At 42.6% G+C, this 15,029-nt stretch overlaps 1 protein-coding gene and 1 long non-coding RNA gene across 2 annotated transcripts in view; one reads left to right on the top strand and one right to left on the bottom strand.

Annotated features, from left to right (window-relative positions):
- The window catches only part of RHEX (regulator of hemoglobinization and erythroid cell expansion), a 919,952-nt gene that overhangs the window by 499,213 nt on the left and 405,710 nt on the right, over window positions 1–15,029 (bottom strand). The window lies entirely within an intron of this gene.
- Window positions 2,250–9,571, top strand: LOC131381766 (uncharacterized). The gene is made up of 3 exons (XR_009210692.1): window positions 2,250–2,349; window positions 2,498–2,632; window positions 3,303–9,571. It is a non-coding gene; the product is annotated as an uncharacterized LOC131381766 (long non-coding RNA).

The following is a 15,029-nucleotide window of genomic DNA, read 5'->3' on the forward strand; positions in this document are numbered from 1 at the left end:
TTTGAATCCATATCTTGGCTGTTGTGAATACAGCTTCAATAAACATGAGGATTCAGATAACTCTTTGATGTACTGATTTTCTTTTCTTTGTATAAATAGTAGTGAGATTGCTGGATTGTATGGTAGCTAGATCTATTTTTAGTTTTTTAAGGAACCTTCATACTGTGTTCTATAATGGTTTTACTAATTTGCATTCTCACCCATAGTGCATAAGAGTTCCCTTTTTTCTGCATCCTTACTAGCTTTTTTTTTTTATCATTTTAATGACAGCCATTCTAGTTGGGGTGAGATTATATCTTATTGAAGTTTTGATTTACATTTCCTTGATGATTAGTGATGCTGAGCACTTTTCTCGATATTTGTTTGGCCATTTGTATGTATCCTTCTGAGAAATGTCTATTTTTTTTATCCTTTGCCCACTTTTTAATTTTTTTTTTTTTTGCTGTCGAGTTGTTTGAGTTTCTTATACATTCTGGATATTAGTCCCTTGTTGGTGAATACTTTGCAAATGTTTCCCCCCTTTTTACAGGTTGTCTCTTCACTCTGTTGATTGTTTCTTTCACTGTGCAGAAGCTTTTTCATTTTATGTAGTCCCATTTATCTATTTTTGTCTTTGTTCCCTGTGCTTTTGAAATCTTATGGATAAAATCATTGCCTAGACCAATGTCCTGAAGCATTTCCCCTATGTTTCCTTCTAGTAGTTTTGGGTCTTATGTTTGAGTCTGCAATCCATTGAGTTGACATTTATACATGGTGCAAGATGAGGGTCTAATTTCATTGTTCTGCATATGAATATCTAATTTTCCCAGCACCATTTATTCAAGAGACCATCCTTTCCCAGGGTATGTTTTTGGCAACTTTGTTGAAAATCAGTTGGCCGAAAATACATGGATTTATTTCTGGGTTTTCTATTCTGTTCCATTGGTCTATGTGTCTATTTTTATACCAATACCATGCTGTTTTGGTTACTATAGCTCTGTAGTGTATTTTGAAGTCAGCATGATGCCTCCAGCTTTCTTTTTTTTTTTTTTTTTTGCTCAGGATTGCTTTGGCTATTCAGGGTCTTTTGTGGTTCCATATGAATTTTAGGATTGTTTTTCTATTTCAGTTAAGAATGTCATTGGTATTTTGACACAGATTGTATTGGGTGTGTAGATTGCTTTGGGTAGTATGTTCATTTTACAATATTAATTCTTCTAATCCATGAGCATAAGATGGCTTCTTTTTTTGTATCTCTAATTTCTTTCAGCAGTTTTATAGTTTTCATTGTAGAGATCTTTCACCTCCTTGGTTAAATTTATTTCTAGGTATTTTATTTTATTGTAGCTAATATAAGTGAGATTGCTTTCTTGATTTCTTTTTCAGCTAGTTCATTATTGGCATATAGAAATGCTACTGATTTTTGTATGTCGATTTTGTATCTGCAACTTTACTCAATTTGTCTATCAGTTCCAAGAGGTTTGTGTGTGTGTGTGTGTGTGTGTGTGTGTGTGTGTGTGTGTAATCTTTTAGATTTTTCTATATGTAAAATCTTGTTGTCTGCAAAGGGACAATTTGACTCCTGTTTTTCAATTTGGATACCCTTTGTTCCTTTCTCTTGCCTAACTGCTCTGGCTAGGACTTCCAGTACTAGTTGAATAAGAATGATGAGGGTAGGCATCTTTATGTTGTTCTAGTTCTTAGAGGAAAGGGTGTCAGCTTTTCTTCATTCAGTATGATGTGAGCTGTGGGTTTGTCATATATGGCCTTTATTGTATTGAGGTATGTTTCTTCTAAACCTAATTTGTTGAGAGTTTTTATCATGAAAATATGTAGAGTTTTATTAAATCCTGTTTCTGCACCTATTGAGATGATCATATGGTTTTTGTCCTTTATTCTGTTGAAGTGATGTATCATGTTTATTGAATTGCAAATGTTGAACCATTCTTGCATTCCTGGAATAAATCTCACATGATCATGGTGTATTATTACCTTTATGATGTGCTGTTGGATTCTGTTTGCTAATATTTTGTTGAGGATTTTTGCATCTATGTTCATCAGAAATATTGGCCTGTAGTTGTCTTTTTCTGTTTTGTCCTTGTCTGTTTTTTGATATCAGGTATCAAATGCTGTCCTCGTAGAATGAGTTTGGAAGAATTTCTTCCCCTTTAATTATTTTGGAATAATTTGAGAATAATTGGTGTTAGACTCCCCTCCCCTCCTCTCCCCTCCCCTCTTCCCTTCTCTCCTCTCCTCTCCTCTTTTGACAGGGTCTGGCTCTGTAACCCAGGCTTGAATGCAGTGGCATGATTGATGCAATCTTGTTACCTATTATTGGTCTCTTCAGGTTTTCTTTTTGGCCCAATCTTGGTAAGTTATATATATTCAGGAACTTATCTATTTCCTCTAGGTTTTCCAATTTGTTGGCATATAGATGTTCATAATAGTTGCTAATGATTCTTTGTATTTCTGTGGTGTCAATTATGTCTCCCTTTTCATTTCTGATTTTTTTTTTAAGAGATGGAGGCTCGTTTTGTTGCCCAGGCTGGTGTGCAGTGGCTATTCACAGGCACGATCATCACACACTGTAGCCTCAAACTCCTGGCCTCAAGCGATTTTCCTGTCTCAGCCTACAAAGTTGCTGGAACTCTAGGTATGTGCCACCGTGCCTAGCTTCTGATTTGTTTGGGTGTTCTCTTTTTCTTAGTCTAGCTGATGATTTGTCAATTTTGTTTATTTTTAGAAAAAACAAGTTTTCACTTTTTTCATCTTTTGGTACTATTTTTAGTCTCTATTTTGTTTAGTTCTCCCCTGATCTTTATTATTTCTTTGCTTCTACTAATTTTGGGTTCGATTTGTTTTTGCTTTTCTGGTTCCATGAGGTTGTTTATTTGAAATCTTTCTACTTTTTAGATATAAGTATTTATTGCTATAAACATCTCTCCTAGTATTGCTTTTACTGTATCCTGTGGGTATTGGTATGTTGTGTTTCCATTTTCATGTTTCAAGACATTTTTTAATTTCCTTTTTAATTTCTTCATTGACCCACTTGTTCAGGTATGTATTATTTAATTTCCATGTATTTGTATAGTTTCCAGGGGTCCTTTTGTTATTGATTTCTAGTTTTAGTCCATTGTAGTTTGACAAAATACTAGGTATGGTTTTGATTTTTTTTTTTTTTCATAAAGATGGGGTCTCACTCTATGTTGCCCAGGCTGGTCTCGAGCTCCTGGGCTTAGGCAATCCTCCTGCCCCCCGAAGTGTTGGGATTACAGACATGAGCCACCATAGCCAGCCTAATTTTTTTTTTTTTTTTTTTTTAGATGGAGTCTGTCTCTGTTGCCCAGGCTAGAGTGCAGTGGCACGATCTTGGCTCACTGCAACCTCTGTCTCCCAGGTTCAAGCGATTCTTCTACCTCAGCCTCCTGAGTAGCTGGGATTACATATGTGCACCACCACGCCTGGCTAATTTTTGTATTTTTAGTACAGATGGGGTTTCACCATGTTGGCCAGGCTGGTCTGAACTCCAGACCTCAAGTGATCCACCCGCCTTGGCCTCCCAAAGTGCTGGAATTACAGGTGTGAACCACCATGCCCAGCCTAGCCAGCCTGATTTTTTAATATTTGTTGGGATTTATTTTGTGGCCTAACATATGCTCTATCTTGGAAAATGTTCCATGCATATACATTAACTTTAATCTTCACAATGGTCCTGTGAGGTAGGCATTATTATCCCTATTTTATGGATAAGAAAACTGAGGCTCAGGAAGGCAGAGTAACTTGCCTAAAGTCACACAGCATAAGTAGCAAAGCTGAGTTTTGAGCCTGCATTGCCTGACTCCAAAGTCTGGATCCTTCCCATGAGAATATCTGCCTCTCACATTCAACTCCAATACACACATCTAAGACTAGTGCATAAGCTGATAGCTGTTAACATTTTCCCCCACAGAAAATGCAATTGAATCAAGTCTTCGTATCTTGTCTATGAGCAGCTGACTCTTTGCATCTAAATAATTGATACAGGACTTGATACATGTGGAGAATAACAGAAAGAACCTGGACCTTGGAGTGAGACAGGCTTAGACTTCAGTTCTGGCTATACACTTGGCTGTGCCAACTCAAGGCAGCTACCTTGACATTATAAGGCTGATTTTCTTCAACTGTAAAATGTCGATGGAGGATTACATGATAACACATGCGAAGCCTCTGGTAGAACACTCAGGGCAGCACTGCTCATGCTTCTTAGTTGCCTTCCCCTGATCCAGAGTGTCAATTAATCTTGGTTTGAGTTCCTCTTGCCCACCAGTGCACTTTGGTCCCCCATTCAGTCATGTAGCAAGGGGCTATTCCTCCAGCTGTTCTTGAGTAAGCATGGCACCTCATATTCATATAGAATGGTTATTAATAGTCATCCAATTATTGAGAAAAATATTGACCACAATGTACCACTCTCCCACCCCACTTTTCCCTAATTAATCTTTCCTTTGGGACTCAGCTAAGTTGTTCATTCTGCTGGGAGTGCTCCGCCCACCCAGAGCTGCCCTGAGTGCCTGCCTTGTGTTCTCTGCATCCCCTCACCACCTTCCTTTGTGACAAGCAGCTGAGGTGTCTGTAACCCGAATCAATACTGGATCAGCTCCTTGAGGATAGAGATTGGGTCACACAATTATCCTCATATCTTAGAGCACAGCACCTGCCTGGTACATAGCTGGCATTCAGAAAATATTAGCTACACAAAAATGTGTTTAAGTATTATAACCTTGAGTTGATGAAACCCTGAGGCAAGAAATAGTATTTATAGAGGATTTCATGAAAAATGTACAATGTATCGATCTCATCAGTTCTCAGATTTGGCTATATATTAAAATCCCCTGGAAACATAGAAAAAATCACAATCTCTGGTTGGTGGAGTCCTGTGTTGGTATTTTGCAAAAGTTCCCAGGGCTTTCTAATTTGCAGCTAGGGTTGGAAACCCCTGCTCCAGAAAATCCACATTTTACCACTGAAGAACTGCCTGCATATCCTGTACCATTTAGGCCTTGCACTAAAGTGCCTTTATTGAATTATACTTGGGCTTTGTGTCCAATCTGACTGACCCTAGGATATAACTGTGTGACTCTTGTCACCGGAGATATGGGGAGATGTTGTTGTCAATGGATCCTCTTTATGAAGACACACCAGAGAGACGCCTATTGGGCATCAGCACCAAAAAAAGCCCATGATCCTCCTGAGCAACCAGTTCATGTTTGTCTTACGGATTCCAGGAATCATTTAATTAACACTGTTTTCCAGGTTTGTAGTAGCTGCTGCAAAGCTCAAGATCAAAGCCATGGTCCATCTTTATCACCTGTAAAGAATTTTGTGGTGTATGTGTTACATATTGACTTGGTTCCGCTTTATATTTTGTCTTTTTCTCTTCACCCTCTGATATGGTTTGGGTCTGTGTCCCTACCCAAATCTCATGTCAAATTATAATTCTCAGTGTTGGAGGAGGGGCCTGGTGGGAGGTGATTGGATTATGGGGGCAGACATCCCCCTTGCTGTTCTCTCAATAATGAGTTTTTATGAGATCTGGTTGTTTGAAAGTGTGTAGCACCTCCTCCTTTGCTCTGTTTTTCCTACTGGCCATACAAAGATGTGCCTGCTTCCCCTTCGCCTTCCACCATGATTGTAAGTTTTCTGAGGCCTCCCCAGAAGCAGAAGCCTGTATAGCCCACAGAACTGTGGGTCAATTAAACCTCTTTTCTTTATAAATTACCCAGTCTCAGGTATGTCCTTATATCAGTGTGAGAATGTACGAATACACCCTTCTTTCCTTAACTTTTTCTATAATAAAGCTTTTTAATTGAGATAATTCACATATCATAATATTCACCCTTTTAAAGTGTACAATCCAGTGGTTTTTAGTGTATTTACAAGATTGTGTGACCATCACTACTAATTCTAGACCATTTCCATCACCCCAAAAAGAAACTCCATACCCATTAGCAGTCAATTCTCATTCTCTCTTCCCCTCGACTTACTTTCTGTTTTTGTGGATTTGCCTGTTCTAGATATTTCATATCCAGATAGTTCATATAAATGGAATCATACAATATGTGGCTTTCTGTGTCTGGTTTCCTGTGCTTAGCATAATGTTTTCAAGGTTCATCCATGGTATCGGTACTTTATTCCTTTTTTATGGCTGAATAGTATTCTATTGTATGGACATACCACATTTTGTTTATACATTCATCAGCTGTTGGACATTTGGGTTTCTACTTTTTGGCTATTATGAATTATGCTGCTGAGAATATTCATACACAAGTTTTTATGTGAATATGCTTTAGTTCTCTTGGGTACATACTAGAGGGGTGGTTTGCTGTGTCAGATAGTAACTCTGTGTTTAACTTTTTGAGACCCTTTCCTCATTTAAAGAAATGTTTTTATCTTACAGTATAGTATGTATCTCTGTAAGTCACTACAGATTCCTCTTTTTGGAATGAGGTTGCATATAAATAAATAAATAAAAAGTCACAAAGCACTCCCAAGCCATCTGTTTAATAATCTGTGCTAGAATGTTGCCAGGATTCTATATTGAGCCGTTTGGTCTATAGTTTCCAGAAATACCTTCTGTCTCCTTGTAAAAATCAGAAAATTTTCCCATCTCCAGTGTCCTCAAGTATCTAGGTTGTTTTTCAGTCCTACCTGCAAGGGATTTCATGACTCTGGTGTTTCACCTGAATCGGGCCCCCAGAACTCATCTACAGCCACAAAAGCTCTGCCCTCCACCTTCTCATCTGTCTCGTGACACACTTAAAATGTTTTGTATCAAAGTAATTCATGTACATGGTTAAAAATAAACTAGAACAGAAGAGCTTACAGTCCCCTACCTCATCCCTCCCACCTCTAGTCTTGCTCCCCAGAGGCAACTGCTTCTAACTCTTTTAGCTCTTTATTCTGGGAGTAACTTCCATATCTCTAAATAATATGCTAATGCCACTGTTCCTTGGTTTTTCAAGTTTAAACATCATCTATTAATTTATAACTATCAAAAATGAGGCGGGGCACGGTGGCTCACGCCTGTAATCCTAGCACTTTGGGAGGGTGAGGCAGGCAGATTGCTTGAGCTCAGGAGTTTGAGACCAGCCAGAGCAACATGGTGAAACCCTGTCTCTACTAAAAATACAAAAAATTAGCTGGGTGTGATGGCACGTGCCTGTAATCCCAGCTACTTGGGAGGCTGAGACAGGAGAATCGCTTGGACCCGGGAGGTGGAGATTGCAGCCTGGGTGACAAAGCCAGACCCTGTCTCACACACACAAAACAATGATAATAATAATAATAATGATTTATCAAAAATGAGGATTTAGTTCACATATCTAATCCAAACAACCCTCTCCCCCCAACTGTCAGTATAGTTATATAACTGTTCTTATTTAATTCCTCTAAATAAAATAAAAATAAATCTGTCAATTACCTCTGTTGCTTTAAGTGACTACATCTTTATTTTTCATCCCACTAGCTGTTGATAGTAGTTTTGACTCACTGTTTATAGGATAAAGATATCATCATCACTCCTACCTTTCCCTTTAGACTGCCCTTCCCAACTTCTGTCTTCTGAACATTTACTTTTTTTTTTTTTTTCTTGAAACAGAGTCTTGCTCTGTCACCCAGGCTGGAGTGCTGTGGCATGGTCTTGGCTCACTGCAACCTCCGCCTCCTGGGTTCAAGTGATCCTTCTGCCTTAGCCTCCCAGCAAGCTGGGATTACAAGCGTGCACGATCATGCCCAGGTAATTTTTGTATTTTTAGTAGAGATAGGGTTTGGCCATGTTGGCCAGGCTGGTCTCGAACTCCTAACCTCAAGCGATCCACCCATCTAGGCCTCCCAAAGTGCTGGGATTACAGGAATGAGCCACTGCGCCTGGCACATTTACTTTAAATGTTCAATGTTGACAACATTTATGTTCTAATTTTCTCATTAGATTATGTTCTAATCTTCTGTGCTTTGCTCATAGGTTTCTAAATGTTTAAGTCCAATAAATAGTGTTTACATTTTGTGACAATGTAAATATTGTTTATTACAGAGCGACACAATGTCCTATGATGAATTTTCTTTCTTTTATTTCTTCTAGTTTTTCATAAGAGTTTCGAGTTGTCTTTCTTCTTTCTTCTCGTTTCCCTTCTCTTTTTTCTCTCTCTCTGTCTCTCTCTTTCTTAGGGTCTCACCGTGTCACCCAGGCTGGACTCAAGCCATCTAAGTAGCTGGGATTACAGACATGTGCCACCATGCCAGGCTTATTCTTTAATAATGCCCTTGTCATTTCCTCAAGTCTGCTCCCGCCTCTCCAGCAAATGAGTAGAGGTGCCTTATTTCTCAGGACCTGTTACACAGAGCCCTCTGCCCTTCTGCCACATAGGTGTTGGCCTGAGGCTTCTTCCTTTCACTGATGCCCTGGGCCTGGCAGCCCTCTCTCCCTCCCTCCTTCTCTTCCTTTCTTCTACTTGTGTCTTCTTTGTTTATGCTCTCATTTTGCTGCATCACATCTTTAATTTCTCAAGGAGTGTGTGGTATGTAGGTTTTCTGAGCCCCTCATGTCTGAAAGTATCATTGCTCCACCCTTACACTTGAATGGTAATTTGGACAGATATAGAATTCTTGGTTGAAAATTGCTTTGGTCATTGAATATTGAAAGCATAGTTCTAGCCTTTGCTGGTGAGAATTTTGAGGCCAGTCTGATGCGCATATATATATATGTGCAAATATATATATATACACACATATAAATATATATACATATAATATATACATATAAATTTTTTTTTTTTTTGAGACGGAGTTTTGCTCTTGTTGCCCAGACTGGAGTGCAATGGTGAGATCTCAATTCACTGCAATGTCCGCCTCCCAGGTTCAAGCGATTCTCCTGCCTCAGCCTCCTGAGTAGCTGGGACTACAGGCATGTGCCACCGTGCTCGGATAATTCTGTATTTTTAGTAGAGATGGGGTTTCTCCATGTTGGTCAGGCTGGTCTCGAACTCCTGACCTCAGATGATACACCCGCCTTGGCCTCCCAAAGTGCTGGGATTAAAGGTGTCAGCTGCCACATCCAGCCTCTGATGCCTGTATTTTTAGAGGTACTCTTTCTTTTTTCTTTCTTTTGTTACCTCTAAGGAAATTTTTAGGTAACCTTTCTTTCTTTTTTTACCTCTAAGGAAATTTTTAGGATCTAGATATACTATCATTTAGATATAAAACTAATTCTCTTACCTTCCAACACCTTCTAATGACTTTATTTCTGTGATCCTATCTTTAATTTCCAGTAGTTCACACTTATTCTCTGATTACTCCTTTTCATAGCACCCTGTCCTTGTTTAGAATGTAACACCTCTCCAATCTATCTGAGAATGCCTAAAATATTGAAAATGTTCTTTTGTCTTCTGTTTCCTAAATTACTTCTCTTTCTTATGGAGCACTGCCCTGACCACCACCACCATTTATCCTTGTCTCTTTTTATGCTAAGGTCACTTTTCAAATGTCTGATGATCTTTGTCATCAGTGAGCCAGCCTGGTCAGCTGGCAGATTTCATTTCATTTCATTTCTTTTTTTCTTTCTTTTTTTGGAGAGTCTCACTCTGTTGCCCAGGCTGGAATGCAGTGGTGCGATCTTGGCTCATTGCAACCTCTGCCTTCTGGGTTCAAGCGATTCTCCTGCCTCAGCCTCTCAAGTAGCTGGGATTAACAGGCATGCACCACCACACCTGGCTAATTTTTTGTATTTTTTTTTTTTGTAGAGACGGTGTTTTGCCATGTTGGCCAAGCTGGTCTCGAACCCCTGACCTCAAGTGACCCACCTGCCTTGGCCTCCCAAAGTGCTGGGATTGCAGGCGTGAGCCACTGTGCCTGGCCCATGAATGGAAATTTTCAATTCTCTCTTAATACTGTTTTATCTTTTTCAGAATAGTCATTCTCCTAACATAGGAGAATGAAACAAATTGAGAGTTTCATCATCATAATGAATATCTCTCCCTCTGTGAAACAGAGGCTCCTGATATCTGAGAGGCTCCTTCCTTCTCTGTTGGGCTCTTTTTTTTTTTTTTTTTTTTGAGCTGGTATTTTGCTTTGTTGCCTGGCCTGGGGTGCAGTGGTGTGACCACTGCTTACTACACCCTCAACCTCCCTGGCTCAGGCAATCCTCCAGCCTCAGTCTCCTGTGTGGCTGGGATCACAGGCACCGCACCACCACACCTGGCTAAATTTTGTATTTTTTATAGAGACGGAGTATCGCCTTTTTTGCCCAGGCTGGTCTTGAACTCCTAGGCCCAAGCGATCCTCCTGCCTTAGCCACCCAAAGTGCTGGGATTACAGGCATGAGCCACCACGCCCAGCTTGTTGGGCTGCTTTTGTTTCTGACTTCAGATGCAGCTTCCCACTCATCCCTGTCAGAGACCTTTGCTTCCTCACCTCCAAATGCCAATTATGTCTGTGTCCTGTCAGTTCTAAGTCTGGCATGTTCCTTGAATTCAGGGCTCCAGCTTCTTCTACTGCCTCAGTCCAGTGGTTCTGGCCCATAGTTCAGTTCCAGGAGGTTTCTCCTGTACGATTGTAGCAGCCTCCTCGCTGGTCCCTGCCGACCCTCCCCTAATCCAGCCTTACCGGCTCTAAATTCAGACTTTCTTATGTCCCTCATTTACAGCAAAAGAACGACATTTTAAAGCAATTAACACCACTTCTATGGAGAGCTATTTGGCGATATCCACCAAAATTATAACTGCACCTGCCCTTTCACCTGAAATTTCACTTCCAGGAAGTTATCCTGCATACAGAGTTGTACATGTAAAACATGACATATGTACCAAGTTATTTATTGCAGCACTGTTTATAAATAAAGCAAAAGATTATAGAGAGGGCGTGGTGGCGTGATGACAGCTCACTGCAGCTTCTACCTCCCTGGGCTCAGGTGATCCTCCCACCTCAGCCTCCCAAGTAGCTGGGACCACAGGCATGTGCCATTATGCCCAGCTCATTTTTGTATATTTTGTAGAAATTAGGTTTTGCCATGTTGCCCAGGCTGGTCTCGAACTCCTGAGCTCAACTGATCCACCTGCCTTGGCCTCCCAAAGTGCTAGGATTACAGGCTTGAGCCACCATGCTGGCCCCTATGTTTATTTTATCTTATGTAAAATGCAGATTCACTGAGCTAGATGAACGCATAGGTGCTAGTCCTCTACCCACCTCTCACATGTGAAGGGCTGATCAAAGACTCAAAAGAATGCAACCATTGGCCTCTTATCTACCCATGCCGTTTAAAAATTTCTTCCTCTTTCACCAATATCCACCCTTTCTTCTTTAAATATTGAAGCCCTCAGAATCATCCTTGGAGACAGGCACAGACCTGTCTTCTGGACGTGCATCCTTAACCTTGGAAAAATTAACTCTAAATTAATTGACACCTGCCTCAGAAAATTCTTGGTTTACAAAAGCATTAAAATATTAAGTAGCAGTGGTTATTTATAGGTAGTTGGCATATGAGTGATTTTAATCTTTATCCTAGTTCTGTTTCTCCCTCAATTTTTTTATGATAAGCATATCAATTCTAATAATCAGCAAAAAAATAATGGATGCTGCCCTCCCCCATATGGTGCACAGGACCAAGCTCAGTGTCTTCAATGCATTTCCATCCTCCTCCCCTATCATTTCCCAACCTTCCCCAGCACAGCAAGATCGGTGGTTTCTGAACATGGGCCCTTAGTTGTTCTCCCCTGTCTTGCAGAAATGCGACCCAGCCTGTGCTGTGCAGCCCGTGTGTCACCGCCTTCCAGATAGAATCAGCGGCTCCTTCCTTTGTGCCCATGTAGCCAACTGTTTCCCACTGGCCTGGATTCCTGGTGGGTGTGGACCTTGTCTTCTTGTCCCTTTGCCGCCTGGGATGGCCCCCGCCTTGACTCAGGAGGCATGCCGAGTGCTAGCAAATGCAAGCTGAATGACCACAAGCCCTTGTTGCTTCCTCCTTCTGTGAGGCGGCTGGGTTACGAGAGTCCGAGTTGGCCACAGTCCTCTCTTCACGGTGGTGTCTCCTTTCTGTGCATCACTGTTTCCGGGGTGTTCTGCCAGACGTGCTGCAGTGCTTGTTCCCCACTGGGGGGGCCCTCGACTTAGCAGCATCCTTCAGACAGAGCTGCATCTTCCAAACCAAGGATGGGTACCGACCAACCCCCAGAGGTCTAGCTGGAGGAGAAGGGGCTCTCGGGACGGCTGGTTGGCCTCAGTAGAGGGGCAAGAGGAGGGCTTTTTCTCACATCCCGTCAGTAATCTTGGAGAAACTGGGGCTGGGAGCCCAAGTAACACATTTGTCCTGACACTTCCACTTCCTCCTGGGAACCTTCCAAGTCTTCTTGCCTGCACCCATCCAGAAGAAAATTGGGCAGGAGGGGAGGAGACAGGAGCAGGGGAGTGACTGAAGCAGGGCCCAACCCCAATCTATCTCCTTTCCTCTCAGAGGATTTGAGATGGTTCCTTGCCTTTTAGCAGATTCATGGAGAAGAGCATAGCTGGCAGAGAATCCCATTCCTTCCCAGTTTCTCAGCGTGCAAAGATCCCATAATTCACAGACTGCCTGCACCCATCTCTTACCCAAGCCCTGCCCCCCAGTCCACATGGAAGTTGAACCTAAAGGAAATATTGTGTTTTTTTGTTTGTTTGTTTGTTTTTTGAGACAGAGTCTCGCTCTGTCGCCAGGCTACAGTGCAGTGGCGCCATATCGGCTCACTGCAACTTCTGACTCCGTGTTTCAAGGGATTCTCCTGCCGCAGCCTCCGGAATAGTTGGGATTACAGGCATGCGCCACCACGCCCAGCTAATTTTTGTATTTTTATAGAGACGGGGTTTCACCATATTGGCCAGGATGGTCTTGAACTTCTGACCTCAGGTGATCTGCCTGCCTTGGCTTCCCATGACTACCGTGGCTGGTTTTTTTTTTTTTTTTTTTTTTTTTTTTAGATGGAACTTCTCTGTCACCCAGGCTGAATTCATGGCATGACTCGCCATGTTGGCCAGGCTGGCCTTGAACTGACCTCAAGTGATCCACCCACCTTGGCCTCCTAAAGTGCTGGGATTATAGGCGTGAGCCACCATGCCTCGCTGAACCTAAAGGAAATGGAAGAGAAGAGCAGGCCGTGTGCAGTGGCTCACACCTGTAATCCCAGCACTGTGGGAGGCCGAGGCAGGAGGATTCCTTGAGCCCAGGAGTTAGAGAGTAGCCTGAGCAATACATCGAGATCCCGTCTCTATAATTAATAAAATAATTAGCCAGGCATGCTGGAGCACACCTGTAGTTGTAACTACTCAGGAGGCTGGGGTGGGAGGATGGCTTGGCTGCATCCGGGATGCAAGGCTGCAGTGAGCTGGGATTGCACTACTGCACTCCAGCCTAGGCAACAGAGTGAGGCTCTGCCATAAAAAAAAAAAAAAAAAAAAACAGAGAGAGAGAAGAGCAGGTGTCAAATTCCTTTTATGTCCATCTGTGCTTTCTCTTAAGCAGCCTTGGTTTAAGAAATACTAATAGAGATGCTTCCTAATCTGGCTGCCATTGCTTTCATCCTTATCCTTATACCCTAGCAGATTTACCAAGAGGATAAACCCCAGCTGGAAGACTTGGACATCTGGCTCCATTTTCAGCATCATCTCCAGATTAGGGCAGCCAGGGAGACACTTGGACGTGGAGGGCACACAGCCCTGCACAGACACAGACAACTATGAAGTCAACTATTAAAAGACTCCCCATGCATAAAATCCTTCCATTAATAGTCAATAATGGCTAATATTTACCTAGTACTTAATATGTGTGACATATTTTGAGGGCTTTTCCCCTGTGTCAGGGAAGTGGGTATGTTTTTTATATCTCCATATTACACATAAGAAAACTGAGGCACAGAGAGGTGAAGTAAGTGGCCCAAGGTCGCTCAGCTAGCAAGTACTCTAGCCAGGATTTGAGCCCTCTGGCTCTACAGCCTATGCCCCTAACCATGAGGCTATCCTGCCAGGGTTATACTGTCCTCTTCAGAGTCTTGTGAGGCACAGCCTGACCCCTGACCCTCTTTGGGTACCCTGGGCCACCCCATGAGTCCAGAGTCTGATTTTGAACTCTAAGCAGCCACCCCACCCCAGGCCTTGGCTCCCCAGCAGAGTGAAGTGGGTCTGCTCCAGCTTGAGGCTATTAGGAGCCCATTGATGGCATTGCCTAGAGCCACATCATGCAGAATGAGCTCCTTCCAGCACAAGCCCGCGCTGTTCATTCGGAGCTGTGGCATGCTCACTAGGTCCTCATGGCGATGCTGGGAGGTGGACTAGAGTATCCCATTTGGCATGTGAGGAATTGAGCTCCATGAGATTAAGTCACTGGCCCAGAATCACAGAGTAGCAAAGCCAGGATTCAAACCCAGACCTCCACGTGCCATGTGCAGCTCTCCTTTCACAAATCCACAGCTGCACCCCAGGGATTCCCGGCTGACAAATGTAGTTTGGGGGTCTTACTGTGGTCTTTAACCCGCAGGACCCAAAGCTACAGCGTTTCCAGCTCCTTTCCTTCCCAGACTCTCAAGAAACCACTTCTCAAACGTCTACTTGCTACAGAATTGCTTGAGGAGAGTATTCAAAATGCAGATTCCCAGAGTTCATCCCCCAGGGATTCTGACTTTGGAGGTCTGGGGTAGGGCCCAGGACTCTGCATTCTTAGCAGATCCTCAGATAATTCTGAAGCAGGAGGGTCCTGATGCACCCATCTCTGAGAAAGCTGCTTTACACCCATCTGAGCGGTATCTGTCCCAACCCCTTACTCATGGCAAGGGGCCCATAAACCTCTGAGGGATGAGTAAATGTTCCGGTGTGGTTCAGGTTTCTCTTTGGGGGTTGAAAATGTTACAAAGTGCAGTGGGAGATTTTCTAGGCAGAAGATGGGTCCTTTGCCTTCTGAGAGATGGGGCTACTTCTGAGTTTCACTCTATAGGTGAAGGCGGAGTGAGGGGAGAGGGCCGCCCCTTGAGGGCTCAGCAGGGCCCTAGGCTGCGCCTGTT

The sequence above is a fragment of the Hylobates moloch genome, unplaced genomic scaffold, assembly GCF_009828535.3.
Source record: "Hylobates moloch isolate HMO894 unplaced genomic scaffold, HMol_V3 SCAFFOLD_18, whole genome shotgun sequence".
Taxonomy (NCBI): domain Eukaryota; kingdom Metazoa; phylum Chordata; class Mammalia; order Primates; family Hylobatidae; genus Hylobates; species Hylobates moloch.